This window comes from Polypterus senegalus, chromosome 11 (assembly GCF_016835505.1).
Source record: "Polypterus senegalus isolate Bchr_013 chromosome 11, ASM1683550v1, whole genome shotgun sequence".
Classification (NCBI taxonomy): domain Eukaryota; kingdom Metazoa; phylum Chordata; class Cladistia; order Polypteriformes; family Polypteridae; genus Polypterus; species Polypterus senegalus.
The window spans coordinates 104,635,764-104,652,835 of NC_053164.1; the positions used below are offsets into that span (position 1 = coordinate 104,635,764).

General features: G+C 41.7%; 1 protein-coding gene across 2 annotated transcripts in view; it reads right to left on the bottom strand.

Annotated features, from left to right (window-relative positions):
* bpgm (2,3-bisphosphoglycerate mutase) overlaps positions 1 to 17,072 on the bottom strand; it is a 172,760-nt gene that overhangs the window by 112,304 nt on the left and 43,384 nt on the right. The gene's annotated exons all lie outside the window — the stretch shown is intronic.

The window sequence follows — 17,072 nt, forward strand, 5'->3', positions numbered from 1 at the left end:
ATGTGTGGAGTACAAGTCCAAGAAGGTTATGCTCAAGCTTTATAATGCACTGGTGAGGCCTCATCTAGAGTACTGTGTACAGTTTGTTTTCCAGGCTACAAAACAAAAAAGCTCTAGAAAAGGTCCAGAGAAGAGCGACTAGGCTGATTCCAGGGCTACAGGGGATGAATTATGAGGAAAGCTTAAAGGAGCTGAGTCTTTTCAGTTAAAGCAAAAGCAGATTAAGAGGAGACATGAATGAGTGTGTAAAATAATGAAGGGAATTAGCCCAAAGGATCGAGAATGTTACCTTAAAATTAGTTCTTCAAGAACATAGTTAGAAACTTGTTAAGGGCAAATTTTGTACAAATATTACTACGTGGAATAAGCGAACAAGTAGTGTGGTAGGCAGAAGGACTTTTGGGACTTTCAAAACTAGACTTGATGTTATTTTAGAGGAATTAAGTGAATTAAGCTACGGGGCCTGTTCTCTTCAAGATTGTCCTAATGTTTTAATTTTCACTGTCAACACAAGAATAGAGTAACACTAAGACAGATAACATTTGTATGTATAGTACAAACAATATAAGGACAGGGGTGAATGCACACTCACGGAACGAAACAGAAAGAGACAAAAATAATAACTCACCCTGTACAGAACTCTTCTTAGTAAAGAGAAAAAAACACCTTTATTAGTTGAACTTTCTCATTAAATTGTTCTTCCATCACTTCCTACCACTTGTTAGCTATATTTTTTCACTATCAATGTACCAATTCTGCTGTAGTATGAGTCCTTTCCAGTTTCCTTTGTAAATAAAGTAGCTGGGATTAGATTTTCTAATATCCATGCTATAATTTTTTCAAAAATTATGTGTGCCCTGTGGTGGGCTGGCGCCCTGCCCAGGGATTTCTTCCTGCCTTGAGCCCTGAGCTGGTTGGGATTGGCTCCAGCAGACCCACGTGCCCTTTGTTAGGATACAGCAGGTTGGACAATGGATGGATGGATGGATGGATGCTGTCTGCTTTGTAATTATAAATGATCTGCATTAATAAATTTGGATGTGCATACAAACATCTGCCTAAGGTAAATTAGCGTTACTGCTAGCACCAATTAACAATTTGGGCATAAAACATAATCACATATGTCTGTCACTCAAAAAGTCACCTGTTTAATTCCTTGTGCATTACTATATATATATTGTCAGAAACTCCACACAGAGCCATAGCAAGGTTTGGGGCAGCCACCTGTATAATTGGTATCCTGGCTGCAAAATCATGAATATATGACACAGCACTGATGTGCACAAAACCGACACCAAAACAGAACTGAGGGAATGAGGTAAAGGGGGAGACTTTTAAAGGGGAGGACAGGAAGTGAAGTCAGATGGGTCGGACTCATCAGGGTCTTCAGCCATAGGCTCGAGCCCAGATGTGACATCAAAGGGGCTGGAGCTGACAAGGTCTTCCTTCATAGGCTCGGACCCGGAAATGACTTCAACAGGGCCAGGTGGAATCTCCCATGGATGGTCTACAGGAAAGTGAGAAAAAGAATCAGTGCACTCTGCCACATCCCGCTCTGACTCGGAATTGCCCTTACTCAAGCCCTTTAGATGCCTCCCATGCGCATGTGTGTGACTACAGTATATATATATATATATATATATATATATATATATATATATGTGTGTGTGTGTGTGTGATTTTTTTTATACATTTTTTTTCATTAAAATAAATTATGGGTCTTGCATATTTGTTGGGCATTTATGTTAGCAATTCATATTTTAATATGCCTCTGGTTTACTGGAGGGAACTTCGGAAAATATTTCTACAAAATCACGCAAAATCACGCATAACTATATACAGTGCATCCGGAAAGTATTCACAGCGCATCACTTTTTCCACATTTTGTTATGTTACAGCCTTATTCCAAAATGGATTAAATTAATTTTTTCCTCAGAATTCTACACACAACACCCCATAATGACAACATGAAAAAAGTTAACTTGAGGTTTTTACAAATTTATTAAAAATAAAAAAATTGAGAAATCACATGTATATAAGTATTTACAGCCTTTGCCTTGAAGCTCAAAATTGAGCTCAGGTGCATCCTGTTTCCCCGATCATACTTGAGATGTTTCTGCAGCTTAATTGGAGTCCACCTGTGGTAAATATATTCAGTTGATTGGACATGATTTAGAAAGACACACGCCTGTCTATATAAGGTCCCACAGTTGACAGTTCAGGTCAGAGCACAAACCAAGCCTGAAGTCAAAGGAATTGTCTGTAGACCTCCGAGACAGGACTGTCTCGAGGCACAAATCTGGGGAAGGTTACAGAAAAATTTCTGCTGCTTTGAAGGTCCCAATGAGCACAGTGGCCTCCATCATTCATAAGTGGAAGAAGTTGGAAACCACCAGGACTCTTCCTAGAGCTGGCCGGCCATCTAAACTGAGCAATCAGGGGAGAAGGGCCTTAGTCAGGGAGGTGACCAAGAACCCGATGGTCACTCTGTCAGAGCTCCAGAGGTCCTCTGTGGAGAGAGGAGAACCTTCCAGAAGGACAACCATCTCTGCAGTAATCCACCAATCAGGCCTGTATGGTAGAGTGGCCAGAAGGAAGCCACTCCTTAGTAAAAGGCACATGGCAGCCCGCCTGGAGTTTGCCAAAAGGCACCTGAAGGACTCTCAGACCATGAGAAACAAAATTCTCTGGTCTGATGAGACAAAGATTGAACTCTTTGGTGTGAATGGTGTGAATGCCACAAGTAAACTTTTTTCACGCTGTCAGTATGGGGTGTTCTGTGTAGAATTCTGAGGAAAAAGTGAATTTAATCCATTTTGGAATAAGGCTGTAACATAACAAAATGTGGAAAAAGTGATGCACTGTACCTTGTGTTGCCATACTGATATACAGAACCCATTTTAAATCTGAAGATTTTTCACTTCTGCAGCCTTACCCTCAACAGGGAGGCAATGAGTGTTGTAGTGTGAAATTTTGTATATGTTGATAAATATTTTGTATGTCTTTATTTGTAACTTTGTAGCAGTGCTACCGTGGGGAGAACTTCACTTCCCAGCAGCCCAAGGGGGCTACCTACATAGGATGATGGGAAAGGCTGCTGGAGACGAAAGAGGGCAGTGAGAAAGTTTAAAAGGGAGGCCTGACGGAGCAAAAGGAGGTCTGTGTTTTATGTATCCTGTCCAACGTGTCGTCTAAAAAGTCAATTGTGCCCTCGATCGTTTCACGTTAGATGAATGGACTCTCTCGTGCCTGCCTGTCTTGTTACAGTGGCGGATTAATTGTCGTGTGTCTTCAAAAGGAGCGCTCCTGGAAATCTCACCCCTCGCTGCTCAGGACTACTGGTAGAAGTGTTTCGTTCATTTTCTATGGATGCTGTTCTCGGGATTCTCATTATCATACCATATCATTTCACCTGCTTTAGATATATTGGACTGTATAAGGACATTGTCTTGATTGTTTATTGTTGTGGATTGTTTGTGTTAATTGTACTGTACATTGCCATAAGGGGACTAGAGTGGGATTATTTAGTGTGTAGTTATATTTTGTTTATTAGTGTTTAATACATTCTTTAATTGTTTTATTACCTGTTGTTTTTTGTCTCTGCTTGTGAGTGTGCGCGAGTTGGGCCAAGGCTGGGTGCATCCCTGGAATCTCCACCAAAAAAATAAATAAATCACCGTCTCTTCGGCGGTGTGAATCTTAGCAGCACCAGACCAGTACAACTTAGACAAAGCAATGTAATATTAGTGTTATATCATTGATAAGAACAGCAATGGTTTGATGTTTAAGAACCCTCCCCACCTTTTTAGGGCTGAGTCTCTTTGTAATTTTACGATAGGGTTGGGGAAAGTGCTGTGACAGATTGGATCTGCTATCGCTCCCTTGAACCCTTGTCCAATACGCCAGACACCAGATAAAAGTCCAAAAGTAGACTATATTTATTCTGCACGGTGCACAAAGCACCCTCCTCTCCACAATACTCATACAATCAATCACAATGCACATTAATAAACTCTCCACCACTCCCAGACGCGTTGCCACCCTTCCACCCAGCTCAGCTCAACTTCTGGGATTTCCCATCATCCTTTTATAGTCCCTGACCCGGAAGTGTTCCCAATCCCCAGTCCATGTGATTCCTTATCATTTCCGGTCAGATAAAAAGTCTTCTTCACCCCGGAAGCACGTCACTTCCGCTGTTGCTTTGCCTATGACGCACTTCCGGGTTAACGGGCACATGTGACTCTCTGGGCCTCCCGGCAGCGCCCTCTGTTGGCCCCTGGGGTATCCAGCAGGTTTGTAGGGGGAAACTCCATAATCTCCCTGCTGGTATCCGGGGCACCTCCATGCTGCAGGGAGAGCTTCATCTGGCGGCCTGGGGGTATTGGCCGGGATGACAAGTCGGCCATAGACCACAGTGCCTAAAACCAGTCTGGCAAGTGATACTCTGAAGGACCTTCTCAATGAACCCCCACAGAAAAGCCAGACTATTGAGCTGTCAGCTCAACAAATAGTTTTGGGGGCAGGTGTGAAAGGTATTGTGTGCCCCATTGGTCTGAAGAATGGCTGTTTGCGATTGGCTTAAATCAGAGGTCATTCTGTAGCACGATACCCTGTTGGTGTCAGAATTTGGACAAAGAATGGATACATTTGGTTCCTTTACCCCTCCCTCTCACCATCAAGATGAAGGAGCATCTCACACACCATGAACTGAAAAGAAGCCCACACTGAGAAGCACAACTCGGCAGCCATATTGAGACAGGCATGTGGCCTGTCCGGAAGAAAGCCATAAGACATTTAAAGTAACTGCAAGTCTGTGTGCCGCCTGAAACTACATATCAGCACTTAACAAATTGTATGGTTGCCAATATTCAAAAGTACTTTGCTTTTTGTTATTATTTTATGAATAATACCAATAATAAATTATTTAAGTTGTAACTTAACTCCTGCTTGCCATTCTACACTATGTAATTACCTGAGGTTATAGATGTAGAAGGGAAGGTGGGGAGAAGCTGTAAAGTACAATACGTTATAAACAGCGTTAAGTCTATGGGATTTCAGGCAGTCTGACAAAGGCTACACAATAAATAATAGAAAAGGGGAAAGTAGAGTAATTCAGAACTCTATTGAAACAAAACAGTGGTATAGTGATCAAGTACTTCAAACCCTGAAGACGATGGGTCAAACCCTGTTATAGATCCTGTATGACCATGAGCCAGCTACTTCACCTGCCTGTGCTACAATTGCAAAAACAAAAGAAATGTAGGCAATCATATCTCAAATGTTGTAAGCTGCCTTGAATAAAAGTGTCAGACCAATAATAATGTCAGAAATCCTCACATTTCTCCTCTCGTTCTGTTATAATAACAATATCCACAAAAGTAAAACGTTTTAGAAATGTCAGGAGACCATTTAGTCCATCAAGTTGGTCTGGTAAACAATTGAATTTTTATCCCAAAATCTCATTCAGACATTTTGTGAAAGCCTTCAAGGTCTCTGCCTTATCTGCTAGCCTATTCCTGATTCCCATGACCCTTTATATGAACAAATACTTCCCAGCTTGTGTCTTGAATATAAATCATCTATATTTTCCCCCAGGGTCTTCATATATGTGACTCATTACTTAACTCAGTGTCTCCTTCTTTTCCATTTGGTGGTTAAGTCGTGTGAAATGTGACAGATATTTGCCCTTCTCCAGAATTCTTGGCCTTTCTTCCACTTGATCATTACCCATAGCCATGACGGGTAATCTAGTGTGTCAAGTGTGTCTGTTCACTGTATGCTCACAGTATTAGTTTTAAGTTTTAGAAGGGGAAGACACCCTCCACCTTAGAAATATGGTTTTTGTTTTGTTAATAAAGGTCACTAGATAAGATTATTTAATGTTGCTCCACTAAACATTATGCTCCATACAGTACAAACAACACTTTAACACATCAAATGAAAATTAATCATACAATAAAAACAGTGCCGTCAATAAAAATAGAAAAGCACGAATGACAGACACCAAGAAGTGGAGGAATCATATGTGAGAAATGATACCAAGCAGACCTTTTTGATTATCTAGTTAACATGTCTCCACCTTCCATCGCATTCTTTCTAGGTCAATGCTGTGACAAACATGATTTAAAGGTCGTACAGCGAGTGCTGAAGATAAAGCTGACTGGAGGGAAAGAAGCTTACAGAGCTAAAATGCAAACTTGTTCATAATAACATGTCTGGAATGGACTCAAGCAATCCAGGGCTCAGGTGCTAGAAGGGAATGTGGACAAAGCTAACACCCTGAACCAATTTTTTTAATAGATTTTCCCTCCTGATGCAACCTTCTTCCAATGACCAGTCCCCCCCACACCATCCTTACTACATCAACAAACTCTACCACTTCAACAGGTATGGCCAGTATTAAGCCCATCTCTGGAATTCCTTAACTGAAGACCAAGTAAAGAGACAACTGAGGAAGCTTGACACTGTAAAAGCTGCAGGACCAGATGGAGTCAATCCTCAAATTCTTAAGGCCTGTGCAGACCAGCTTTGTGGTGTTCTCTGTCACCTGTTCGTTCAGTCCCCAAGGCTTCAGAAAGTGTCACTGCTGTGGAAAATATCCTGCATTGTTCCTGTTCCAAAGAAGGTAGGCGCCTCTTCATCTAAAGACTACAAATCATTAGCACTTACATTTCACATAATGAAGACCAGTGTGAGGCTGGTTCTGGACTATATGAGTCCTCTTATGGTGGAATACCTGGACCCACTGCAGTTTGCCTATTGGAAGAAGATTGGAGTGGAAGATGCAATTATCTATCTGCATCACAAGGTGTCTGCCTACCTAGACAAAGCTGGCAGCATGCTGAGGATTATGTTGATTTCTGCAGTGCCTCCAATACCATCCAGCCATCCCTGTTAAAGGGTAAGCTTAGAGATATGCAGGTGGACGAGTCAATGGTGTCCTGAATAATGGACTATCCAGCAGGCAGACCACGGACTCTGATAACAATGTGAGCAACACTGGAGCACCACAAGTCACAATCCTGTCTCCTGATCTCTTTACTCTGTACACCTCTGACTACCAGGTCTTGTCACTTGCAGATGAGTCAGTACTTATGGGGTACATCAATAAGGGGGATGACACATAGTATGAGAGTCAGGTGGAGAACATTGTTTCTTGGTGCAAACAGAACTGTCTGCAATTTAACATCAACAAAATTACAGAACTAGTTACTGACTTACCATGCACCAAAGCCTCTACTCCTGAGGGCTGTTCCACGAAGCGAGCTAACCTCAAAATCCAGGCTTATTTCGATAATCCCGGTTTAATTTCTCCAAATTCGGTTCCACGAACGAGGCTAACCTGAAGCTCCGCTTAATTACTATGCCAACATATGCTCTTGGACAAGCCTGCTCCGTGGCAGGTTAGTTGTGAAGCTTAGCTTAGCTTGATGAATATGATTGGACAAGCCATGTGATGTCACAGCACGACATTCTGCGGGGCTGGGATTATTCTGATGCTGTTCTCTCACTGTTTCGCACACATCGACCCTCCAATATAAAATTATTACAGATTACATGCAGGCGATTCTAATTACTTAGAAAGTATAAAATGACAAGGAGTGCATTGAAGGCTTTTACATGAATAACCATGGCGTGCCCATTTATTCATAATCCAGTTGATGAGGGAGTGAGGCTCATTCGTAGAGCTTTAAGGCAACAGGTTCCACAATTACTTGCCCAGGATAGATCCGTTGCATTTTGGATGATTATTTATACGGGCTATAGATTTAGTAGACACAGTATTGCATATTTGTGTCAGTTATTGGAACCTTACATTTCTAAAAACACGTCGCTCTAAAGCCCTTACGGTTGCACAGTCTTTGTGTATCGCTTTGCGTTATTTTGCCAGTGGTTCATTTCTGTACAGTGTGGGGGATGCTGAACATTTAAGCAAAGCTACAGTGTGCCGTGAAATCAGGAAGGTTTGCGTTGCATTAAAGTCCTTTTTAAATATATTCATTACCTTTCCTGGCCACCGAGGAATTCTTGCCATTAAGGAAACTTTCTTTGGAATTAATGGTGCTTAATCTTTAAACATCTACTCATTTACAGCACATAAATCATTACCTGATAAGTAACTGAATTTAATTTGTCAGGCTTTCCTAACGTCATTGGAGCCATTGACTGTACACACGTGAGGATAAAGGCTCCAGCAGGTCCAACAGAGCCTGATTACATAAACCGCAAATCATATCACAGTATTAATGTACAGGTAAGTACTGATAATATCTCACATTTATATACAAGAGGTGAAAGTGTAGTCGTCCAACATTAGCAATGTATGTCATTACCATTTCCTAAAATGTTTCAGATGGTATGCACTGCTGAACATCTAATTTCAAACATTGTGGCAAAATGGCCAGGATCAGTACATGATGCCAGAATTTTTCGCGAGTCTTCACTGGCTCAAAGCCTCAGACAAGGCAAGTCAACTAAAATTCACAAAATATACTATAGTTTATTATACTACAGTCTAATGTGTCTACTTTCCATTATAGGAATTTTTCCTGGTGTGCTGCTTGGTGACAGAGGATACCCATGTCTACCGTTTCTTCTCACACCATATACAGATCCTGCAACACAAGCAGAAAGACATTTCAACCATGCCCATTGTAAGACAAGGGCACGCATTGAAATGACATTTGGACAGTTAAAATCCAGGTTTAACTGCCTGCGGCATCTCGAGTTACACCAGACAGAGCGTGTGACATTGTAGTAGCCTGTGCAGTTTTGCATAATGTGGCAATACTGCAGCAGGAGCGTATGCCAATAATGACGCATTCTTCACTTGCTGCCAGGACCTTTTCGTTCCACTCATGTTGCTCCTGAAACCAAGCATTATTAATAATTATATTAATAATTACAATTATATATCACTTTTTATCCAAGATGAACCCATATAATTAACATGCTGTCCTGTTTATCAATGTGTTAAAATAACCTTAAAGTACCTTACAACTGGTAACAAAATGCATATGTAAAAGGAAATTTTAATGACTATACATTTTGAAGGCTTGAAACTGTTCTCATTTAGTTGTTAAATAGTTTGACATCCTTAACACAAAAGTTACTAAAATCATGTTCTTACGCATTTAACTTGTCAGCTATTTTCTGCCATGCAGCCTCACGAGCTTTGATAATACAGCTCGTGTTCCCCTTTCTAGTTATTATAGCTTTGTAGTCCTCATAGGCTTGTAATAATAATTCTTGCTCCGCCTGCGAAAAAAACGCAGCTCTTTCCTTAGTTTCCATTCTTACTTATCCAGCATCGATTAACAAGGCTGCCTTTTATATCGCGTGGACGCGCACGAGCCTCGCTTATCAAGCTTGGCTTGAATTAGTGGAGATTAAATACACCTGAATTTTGTTCGTGGAACTCAATGAGCCTGAAGTGAACTGTTAGGCTAACTCAAGCGAGGCTATTACAAATAATCCTCGATTTTATAAGCTCGCTTCGTGGAACAGCCCTCTGGTTACTGTTCAGGGACTGGAAGTGCATGTGGTCCACTCCTACAAGTATTTGGGTGTATACATTAATGACATGGTGGACTGGTCTCGGAACACAGAGGAACTATATAAGAAAGGGCAGAGCAAGATCTTCTTCTTTAGGTGGTTGTGTTCCTTTAATGAGGGAAGTGACATCCTTCACATCTTCTATAGCTCTGGGATGGCCAGTGCGATCTTCTATGCTGTGGTGTGCTAGGCCAGTAACATCACTTGAAGAGAGGCCCACCGAATCAACAAGCTACATAAGAAGGCAAGCTCAGTTATGGGATGAACTCTTGAACAACTAGAGTTACAAGAAGAGGACAGAATGAAGACCAAACCGAGTGCCATTATGAGCAATGCTGCACATCCTCTCTCTGACACACAAACACTGAGGTCTTTAAATTCTTTTGTTTACTGCACTTGTGTCCGGAGCCTGTTTGTGTCTGGTGTTTGGGGAGCTGGAGCGCCCCCTGGTGGCCACACTATCTATCTGGCATTACCTCCCAAGCCCCTACTTCTTCTTTTCTTTTAAATCTGGAGGACCTGATTTGTGAGTCAGCCCGTTTGCTTCTTGTCTTCCTCACTTGATAGTGATATTCTACTATAGGCAAACAACAGATTTCACCATTTGCCTTGGTTTCATGCTCCATGTCTTGGCCTCCTGAGTCTAAATTGCTAACATTTATTGTTCTCCTGCCTGGGACCAAACTGGCTGTGTTAAACTCTACAGCCCAACGATGCTTCACATTCTCATGGTACGGTCTGTACATTGTAATGTCAAACTAATTAGCCCAAATCTGCAGACTTGGAAGTTCTACTAGACTTGGTGACATCCATCTGCACAAGAACTTTGTTTACTAGGATGACTATGTCAAGATGGTGATACAGCAGCCCATTCGAAGAGGATACTCTAGATGATTAATAACTATTTACCTCTTCTAGGAAATCTACACCTGAGAGTCAAGTCCATTTTTTTGACCAACTTGTGAAACTATTCCAAATTCTTCTAACCACTGTATACACTGTAGCTAGACGCTGACTCTCTTTAAGTCAGGTATTCTTGCCAAAACCTTGGAAGTGGATGAGTTGCCCACAATATCGATTCTACCATTGAAACGTTCTAGAAAAGTGAAACTTCAATTCCGGAATACAAAATTGATAACTTATTTCTAATTTTACTGAAGGTTGCAGTGCTTTATTTAAAAACAATTGTGCAACATATGGTGGCGCAGTGGTAGCACTGTTGGCTCGCAGTAAGGAGACCTGGGTTCACTTTCTGGATCCTCCCAGTGTGGAGTTTGCATGTTCTCCCCATGTCTGCGTGGGTTTCCTCTCACAGTCCAAAGACATGCAAGTTAGGTGCATTGGCGATCCTAAATTGTCCCTAGTGTGTGTTTGGTGTGTGGGTGTGTGTGCCCTGCCCGGGATTTGTTCCTGCCTTGTGCCCTGTGCTGGCTGGCATTTGTTCCAAGCAGACCCCCGTGACCCTGTAGTTACGATATAACGGGATGGATAATGGATGGATGGATGTTTAACATATGCATTACCAAAACCTAACTTTTTAGTTAGACAAAGTCCAATTTTGTAATCCACTGTAAGGAACTAGAAACAAGTTGGTCTTAACTGCGCCACTAATAACCCAGCAGGAATAAACGCTGCCCACCATCAAAGACACAAACTGGTCTAGTTGCCCAGATTTCACTGGCTGTGAGGAGAACAACAGCCATCTATGGCTTATTTTTGTTCTTTTTGGATCCTAAGCAGAAGTAAAATAGTTAAAAAAATATCATAAGTAGCAGGACTGAGTGTATGAACAAGCATAAACCCAAGAACTAGAAAAACAGCACAGTGAAAAGTGCAATAAGTCAGGAAAGCAGAAGACAACTTTAGAACTACAAGGAATTTTAGGAACAAGCACTCATGGGTTGAATTATACAATAACTGGCAAATGGGTCTGAGATCGGACTAATGAGAAAGAGGAATGACAATAGGCAGGAACAGATGTAGGACATGACACATGCACAAGGAATAAGGATGAGATTGCTCTTTGTCTCTTGCCAGCCATGAATGTCTAGCAGTGTCATTAATGTCTGCCACTGTCTCACAGGAGATGGCACTGTTCTGCAAAAATTTGATAGTAAAGTCAACTTAATATTAAATGTAGCCTAGTTCTAATAATCCAGTTTTTCTCTTTCTTTTGGAGTGCCACTGCTGTGGAAAACATGCATTGTTCCTGTGATATCATCTACTGTTGAATTCTGCTCTGTACTTGTAATATTTCTATTGCACTCATATATTGTATTGAGGATTACTTGTGCTCTGTTCTGCGTATTGCATTGTATTGACCACCTTGTTTTTGACACCCACTGCACACCCAACCTACCTGGAAAGGGGTCTCGATTTGAACTTCCTTTCCCAATGTTTCTTCCATTTTTTTCCCTACAAGGGTATTTTTGGGAGTTTTTCCTTGTCTTCTTAGAGAGTCAAGGCTGGGGGCTGTCAAAAGGCAGGGTCTTGCGTGATTTTGGGCTATACAAAAATAAACTGCATTATATTGTATTGTTCCAAAGGAGGCAGACGCCTCTTCACCTAATGACTACAGACCAGTGGCACTTACATCTCATATCATGAAGACCTCTGAGAGGCTGGTCCTGGACTATATGTTCAAGATTGCAGTCTGCCTACTGGATAAGACTGGAGTGGAAGATGCAATTATCTATCTGCTTCACAAGGCGTCTTTCCACCTAGACAAAGCTGGCAGCATGTTGAGGATTATGTTGATTTCTGCAGTGTCTTCAATTACCACCCAGCCATCCCAGTTATGGGGGTAAACTGCCGGTGGATGAGCCTGTGGTGTCCTGGATAATGGACTATGTGTTGGACAGACAGAAGTTTGTGAGACATGCGGTCTGGGTTTCTGATATGGAGGTGAGAAACACTGGAGCACCACAACGAAGAGTCTTGTCTCCTTTTCTCCTCATTCCGTACACCTCAAGTCTATAATCATAACACCAGGTCACGTCACCTGCAGAAATTCTCAAATGATTCTGCACTTATGGGGTGTATTGATAAAAGGGGTGAGACAGAGTATAGGAGTCAGGTAGAGAACTTTGTTTCTTGGTGCAAAACAAATTATCTGCAACTAAACATCAGCAAAATCAAGAAACTGGTTAGTGACTTTCACCACACCAAAGAGCTTCATTGTCCGGTGGGCTCTGTTCAGGGAATGGAAGTAGAGGTGGTCGACCCCTACAAGTACTTGGGTATCCACATCAATGACAGTTTCGACTGGTTTTGGAATGCAGAGGAACTGTATAAGAAAGGACAGAGCAGACTGTTTTTTCTTAGGGAGACCAAGATCCCTTAACTCTCAACTCCTTCACCTGTTCTACAACTCTGTGAAGGCCAGTGCGATTTTCTATGCTGTGGAGTTTTTAAGTGAAGATTTCTTGCCTGGCCACAGATTGCTGGGGTAGAATTCTGAACCCTGCATTGTCCTCTCCATACCTTTGCTTAGGTGTGTTCTTATGCAGCCTAAACATTTCAGTTCTGCCCCGGGGAATGAATGCTTAAGGCATTAATTCTGCTCACAATTGAAAGGGTGTGTGAACTGTCACATAACTTGCTGTTTTTGAGCAATCATTATCTTTTTGTGATGTTTTAGCTGAGGTTCCTCCCCTATATTTAAGTTTTGATTAGTATGGTGCCTATTAATATAATTCTGTCCAGTTCTTATTTAGTAGATGTACTTAATGTATTGTATTTTTGTTATGTTGAAGAATATTTATGCACTGCCTTTTTAATGTCATTATATCCCGTGTTTTGGGGGGTAGAACCCCAGGAATGAGGACAACCTTGTCCATCATTGCCAGGAACTGAACCCAGCCCATAAAGAAAAGCTGGTGTGGTTCATTTAAATGAAGTTTTTTGGGATTATTATAAGTATTGTATTTTCTTTGATTTTAAATACTGCCTGACTTTCTACTATTTCTGCTCTGATTATTGGATTCTTCTTTTGTTTTTTGAACACTGTTGCTTAGGATTGTCTTTTGGTGACACCCTTTGCTCCTCTAAACCTTTTTGTAAATAGATATCCTCTATTATATAGTTCTTGTTGGAGTTGTCTCTTTACCAGCCACTGTTTTCACAGTTCTCCCTCTGCTGAGACACTTTCTTGTGATTTCTGAACTGAAAAAGCCTGCTCGAATGTAAGAAATTTGATAAACCAGAGGAGACCATTCAGTCCATCGAGCCTGTTTAGTTAATAGCTAAGCTATACTATCTCAAGCAGATACTTCTTAAAGATTGCCAAGGCTTTTTACGTCTCAAAAGTTTGTTCCAGATTCCCAAAACTCTTTGCATAAAGAAGTGCTTACTGGCTTCAGTTTTTATGTCGAGTATGTCATTCACCGTAAAGCTGAAGGAATTCTGCTAGATCTTAATCAGTGCCTTTGAAAATTTTCAAAACCTGTATTAGGAGCCCATGCAGTCTCCTCTGCTTGAAACTAAACAGGTTTAATTCTTCTGAGTAGGGCATGTCCATAAGCCTTGGGCTACACTTGGTTGCTCTCCTCTGCACAACTTTACATGTTGCTATGTCTTTCTTGTACTGAGATAACCAGAACTGCACACAATACTCCAGAGACAGCCATACTAGTGCATTATACTATACAGTATAGTCTGAGCATAATGTTTCTCGTTTTATAACTAACCGTTCTTATGATATAACCTAACACTTTATTTGCATTTTAGTTGCTTCTGCACATTGCTTAGATGTTAACATATACCCCTAAATCCCTTTCCTGTATGTCAGTGTCTCCCATTCTGTATTCATAATTGATGTTCCTTTTGCCCATTTCTAGCAATTTTTCACTTTTCTACATTAAACTGCATATTCCAGGTATTTGCCCAATTCTGAAGCTTGTCGAAGTCATCCGGAAATAATTTTTCTGTCTTCGCAGGGTCTATTATTCCTCCAATTTTAGTATCGTCTTCAAATACCACAAGATTACCTACCACGTCATTTTAGGCCCTTAGCCGGGCTAGTGGTGAGTGTGGTCTCATTTTTGGCTCTGCTTTAAAGGCCTTACACCTTTTGTTATTCCCGTCTGTGTATATCAAAAGACATTTTCATGAATTCCATTGATTACTTACAATCAGGGCTGTGGAGTCGGTAGATAAATGCTCCGACTCCGACTCCTCAGTTTCTAAATCTTCCGACTCCGACTCCCCGACTCCGACTCCTCTGTATGTATATACTATGCTAATGTATTTTCTACATCCACTGAAGGAAAGGAAGGCAACATACATGTCATTTCACCACAGAACTACTGGCTAGGAAGCCAACACTCTACTATAATGCCAGATTAAAGACAAACACAATTGATTGGCGGCCGCAGATTGCTGGTGTCCACATGGACGGCAGATCCAGCTTGCCGAAAATCTCGACCACCGCCCCCATCCAAAGTAATGTGATGCCTCGGTCTGCTGCAGTGGCTGTCTCCTCTGTCAGCCAGCCGGAAGTTTAGTGCATTGTGTCACTCACCGGCCAGCTGATCAGCAGAACAAGCCTCTGCTGGAGACAGGTAGGGAGATCTGTGTTCTCGGCTCCTTCGGCCCCCTTCACTAGCGCATAGCGAAGGGGAGCCGACGGAGCTGAGAACACACCAGATGATTTTTCAGGCGTTTGACACGTGATGACTCGTTGAACGGCCGAAAAATCGGCAGTGCATCTGTAAATGTATGGGGGGCTTTAGGCTAGGTTCACAGTTCCCTGTAACAGTGGAACACGACACAATGGAAAGCGGTGCCGCACCTTACCTGTGCATTACATCCCATATAGTGACGCATACAGTCAATGAAAAGCATGCTTCATGGTTACTTGACATGTTCGTTTTGTGGTAACATTATGCACTGCATGCATTGGGCTTTATTCTTACAGCAGAGAAGTAGTTCATTATGACTGTTTGTGAATTGGGACATTTCAACTTACTTTTTTAATTCCCATTTAAATTTAGTAGGAGTCGGTTAACTTTTTGCCGACTCCGACTCCAGGTACCCAAAATTGTCTCCGACTCCACAGCCCTGCTTACAATACAACTTAGCCCACCAAACAAAAAATGGTAAATTTATGAATATTCATTTGGGTTTTGAGTTCATTTGAGGTTAATGTTGTGTATTTTTAGATATTGTCCTTTGGTGGATGACAAAGTAATATTTTGACAGATCTTGATTTTGTGTGATTTTGTTATGGTGTTACCTGGCTGACATTTTATCATCACTGGTGCTGATAGACTAAAACTGTGAAACTCAGTGTCTCTACCCTGCTCTCTCACACAAGGTTAACAAGGGAGACTCTCCAATGCTGCCGCTATCACTCGATCTACAATGGCTCTTTTGATGTCCCTTCAATAGCCATTCCTCTGCTATGTTCATTGCCTGAACATTCATACCACCAGCTCTGTCTCATGCTTCTTACTTGGGGTCATAGGCAGCACCACCTGTACTAAACCTTCCCGAATTGCACAAGCCAATCCAAACCAGGGTTCTTTCCAAGACTCCCCAGCAGTCACACAGGTCAATTAATTTAGGAAAAGGAATGGATCTCATATTTGTTACTCTTTAAGTTTGTGACCATCTACATACATCTATTCTCTGTCCAGGCTCCAATTAAGAACAGTTTCTCCGCATGGCTCTGCCTGTTCTGACATTTGTAGTGTCTCCTTCACAGGTTGGTATGGTCCCACCAGAATTTTCATACCGAACACTCCTCTGGCTACAAATGATACTAATACAGCAAAGAAATGACACTCCTGCATAAGCTTTTCTTTAGCAGGACCCCTAAAATTTTGTACACTTCAAATACAGTAACCTCTCAAATTCCATATATGTCAATTGAGATCCAAGTGTCAGTAAGCAGCCCAACCAGTTTATAGGCCTCATCTCATATCTGGGTTAATTACTTTCTGGATAATTTCCATCCATTATCCAACCTGCTATATCCTAACAAACACAGGGTCACGGGGGTCTACTGGAGCCAAACCCAGCCAACACAGGGTGCAAGCCAGGAACAAATCCCGGGCAGGGCGCCAGCCCGCCACAGGGAACACACACACCAGGAACAATTTAGAATCGCCAATGCACCTCACCTGCATATCTTTGAACTGTGGGAGGAAACCGGAGTACCCGGTGGAAACCCACGCAGACACGGGGAGAACATGCAAACTCCACGCAGGGAGGACACAGGAAGAAAACCCAGGTCACCTTACTGCAATGCAGCAGCGCTACCACTGTGCCGCCTCTGGATAATTCAATTTTTAATAATTTTCAAGCAGTAAATGTGCATAAGCCATGCAGCATTACTCATTTCAGATGCAAAGTGTTACTGAAGACTTAAATGTAATAGATTTTTTATATAAAATATTAAACAGAACGGCTTCAAAGCTGTAATACTGATGGTCAAAGAAACCCCTTACTGTGTCTCAGGATCAGGGTCAATTAAAAGGAGTGCAGATGAAGGTCCAGTCCCATCATCTTCGAGG